Below are 4,250 nucleotides of genomic sequence, written 5' to 3'. Positions count from 1 at the left end.
AAGCTCACCCCACAGGGCTGGTGTGTAGTGGAGGAGGGTGTGGTGGTAGGGGTGATTGGTGGGCCTGGCAGCTGACTGTTGTCTGGGTCGTGTGCACACTCTGGAGAAAAAGAGATGTCGTCCAAAGCCACCTGTCCTCTGGGTCTTTCTCCATCCTCCAAGAACTGGAAGACGATCTGAAGTGCCAACACACACACAGACACACACACACACACACACACACACACACACACACACAAAGAGAGACAGACAGACAGACAGATATATAGAGAGGGAGAGAGCGCGGGAGAGATAAAAACTGAATATTGCCACAGGCATCACTGAGTCATCAGCTTTTTATAATCACCTAATCATGTTGGGGGGGATTAAAAAGAGATTAGATTAAAAATCCAATAAAAGACTGCAACACAAACAGTTGCTCCTAGTCATACCCTGATCTCTAAATAGCATCTACAAATGCAACTGAGACTTCAGGCACTAATAATGTAATTCTGAGTTTCTTCTGTCAAACATGTTCTGTCACAGTGCTGCATTCTGAACAGATGTGCAACACAAATATGTATTATTACTGCTCCTACTACTAGTACTGCTACTATTATTACTACTGTTGCTGATGCTACTACTGCTGCTGCTGCTACTACTAGAAGTTCACCATAGTGGTTTTCGTTGTTTAGTTTTGTTTTCATTTAACTTTTTCTTGTTTTCCTTCCTCTCCCTGTCATATGAAGTTTCAGCTCAGGGATCCAGTGCATTTGTCCTGCTATAACATTCCCCGTCTGGACATGTCCTCCTCCTGACCTTGCTGTGGACTGGAGAGGTGAAGGTGGCCTCTGCCCTGCGCCAGTGGAAGGCCTGGGCACCGTCACTTTCACCATCGGCGTCACTGTCACCGTCACCGCTCCAGAGCACCGAATCAGAGCTGCCAGTCAGCTCTGTCCTCAGGCGCACCGTCAGCCTCTCCTGGGGGCCTCCTCCCTGGGAGTACAGGTAGAACCGCACCTGTGTAGGGAAAGAGGGGGCGGGGGGGTCTCAGAGAAACACAGGTACTGGAGCGCATGCAACTGTTTAAAATGGCTGACAGCGGTAGTGTCACGTTGAAGTGTGTTGAGTGACAGAAAGACCTACAGTGCAGTTTGAGCTTGGTAGGAGGCTACCGGAGAGAACCTCAGATGTTTGCCCTTGCCAAAGTGGATATCCAGGTACAATATAATAACCTGGAAGAAGCGAGATACATACACCATGTGAGAGGATCTGTTTGTTGAATTGTGTTCAAATGAATGTATTGGCAATATCTGTCAATGAAATGAGCAGATTGAGTTGAGTTGCATGGTAGTTGCTCCCCAGGGACTCCATCTACCTGCTGCAGTGTTGCGTGTGTGGTCCCTCGGTGGACCGTGAGCAGGCCAGGCAGATTCTCCTCTCTGCCAGGTCCATCTAGACCCGCGAGGAACCCCGGCACCGCTCTCCCATGAGCACAGGCCCTGTTCAAAGCTGCAGCGCTCGGCGTAACCCTGCGATTCTGGCCACAGAGGAAGCATGGAGAGTACTCAGTTGTGTCAGCTTCATCTGGAACTGTGTAAGGCTTTTTTTCATGACTGCATAACATGAACTTCCATTGTTTTCTGTGTCAGCTCAATGTGGGGATTTAGGGAACTGGAAACCGTCATTGATTTACCACAAAACATACAGACAGGGTGTGTGTGTATTATTTCACAACCCGCCTTTTTACTGACATCGAAGTTCAAGAAGGGTGTGGCCACTTCTCAATCACTGCGTTTGTTTCAGTGGTAATTCATTGAGAAATCCTAAGCTCTTCCAGTAATGGACACAGCGTAATCTGTAACCCGAAGAAACACCTCATCTCGGATGTTTTTCTTTGTCTTACCACATCCAGACTCATCACTTCTGTCTCCACAGTCATCGGTGAAATCACACACTCTGCTTGGCTCCACGCACACGCGGTTGGCGCACGTAAAAAATCCTGGAGAACAATTATCAGCCGCCTCTAGAAAAGGGACAAATAACAGAGTAGGTACAACACGTGCCAGCCTCACATGGGTATCAGAATAGAGTGGGTACAACACGTGCCAGCCTCACATGGGTATCAGAATAGTGTGGGTACAACAGGTGCCAGCCTCACATGGGTATCAGAATAGTGTGGGTACAACACGTGCCAGCCTCACATGGGTATCAGAATAGTGTGGGTACAACACGTGCCAGCCTCACATGGGTATCAGAATAGTGTGGGTACAATAGCTGCCAGCATCACATGGGTATCAGAATAGTGTGGGTACAACACGTGCCAGCCTCACATGGGTATCAGAATAGTGTGGGTACAATAGCTGCCAGCATCACATGGGTATCAGAATAATGTGGGTACAACAGGTGCCAGCCTCACAAGAATAATGTGGGGTACCTCATTTTGTGAACGAGTGCTAAATAAATGTGGGTGCAACAACATCAACTATTCAACACAATAGCAGATCAATTCAGTTGAACACACAGGGCACCACACAAAGTATGGGGACTACCATAGTGGTCAAAGTAAAGATCAGTCACAAATTAGTCTCATAAAATATATACTTACCTATCCGTTTGGAACTCTGATTAATGATTAAATTAATAATTATTTACAACCACAATTACCTCATCAATAGCAAGTAAAGGTTTAAGGTCTTAAGAGGTCTGAATAGAAGAAGATGGCAGCATTCACTCTTGTGTAACATTAAATTGACCAGCATATAAAATCAGAAATAAAACACACAATATGTAATCTAACTAGATGTGCCTAATTAATTAATTAATTAAAGAGGAGTGTGTTTGTGTGAGAGAGGGAGTGTGTGTGTTTGTGTGTGTGTGTGTGTGTGTGTTTTCTTTGTACAGTCTTTACAGTTTCACCTGCATGTATGTGCACGGTAGTGAACAGAGGTTAAACAAAGAAATAGCCTGTGTTAAGCGAGTCTTCTCTAGGGAGCAAAACTAAAGAGAGTTCTGGGCATCTGCCTCGAGCAGACAGGGGGACCTTAGGTGCGAGAGCTTGACAGCAGGAGAGGTAAGAGAGGGTGGGCCTGCTCTGCTCTCCTGAGGGAACATGGAGAAAGAGGGTCTGGGGTCTGGGGTCTGGGGTCTGGGGTCTTGTTCACCAGGTCAGGGGGTGAAGTTCAGGTGACATCAGGCTACCGTTACAGTAATTGACTGGAGGAGGTGCTGACCGTTAATTTCAGTTCCTGATTAATTCACACAATGAACGGATTCCAGATAGACCAACAACAGCATGACTCAAAGCTTTAGCCAACTATATCATATGATCTAGTCCTTGCTACATGCCACTGATGCAGAGACCTGTCTTGAGAGCATTGCTGAACAAGCAGAGAACATTCCATACCCTAAGAGCTTGTTGATGTTGCCATCTGAGGTATGTTGGATGTCCACACCCTGCTGATGAATGGTCTGATCAACTTTACCTGACAGAGTGCAGTTAAGGAGGCTGATGTCATCGATAGCGATATCTCCAAGCTCACTGAAGGTCCGGGTGGCCTCGAAGAGCAGGTAGAAGACTTGTGGGGTCCGACCCACTGCCAACTCTGCCTGGTGCCACTTATCTCCATGGTTACCAGATATCTGTGACAATGGGGTCAATCTGGAACTTTCCTGAAGCAGAACTCTCAGCTCTCCAATGCCTGCGAGGGATTGAGCCTTAATATTATAGAATGCATGCAGCAAATACAGAGAGACCTGAGCATATTTCTACAGCAGACCTTGCAATACATAGCAGAAAGGTCAAATATTTTCTTGTTAATCAAGTACTTGATGAGGATATACTTTAACCTCTAAACTCTATTCACTAAAGTTCTACTGCTCAGCTGCTCAGGTAAGTGTCTACATTAACAGCAAATATAAACATAATAGACAATGTGAACTTCAAGACTATATTTCAGTTCTTAAGAGTGTCTCTAAATGGTTGGCTTACCCTCCCCAAGCATGTGGTAGTAGAACTGGAGGGTGCAGTCAGCACTGGCCTGTTCCAAGGCTGGGCTCTGGAGAACCGCATAGCTGTTGTGCTCACCATCATCTGCCTCCACAGCCATGTACCAGCCTGGCACAACCACACGAATGACGAATGACGTTAGCCTTTAAGAACTCACAGCACCATACTGAATTTGGAAAACGTGACGCAACGTGACACTAACTGATGGGTTCAGCCTCCATAGTGCTTAGGCACTACTAAGAGGCTATACTTTTCTATAATT

Source organism: Sprattus sprattus, assembly GCF_963457725.1.
Source record: "Sprattus sprattus genome assembly, chromosome: 20".
Taxonomy (NCBI): Eukaryota; Metazoa; Chordata; class Actinopteri; order Clupeiformes; family Clupeidae; genus Sprattus; species Sprattus sprattus.
This window is presented reverse-complemented; position numbering follows the sequence as displayed.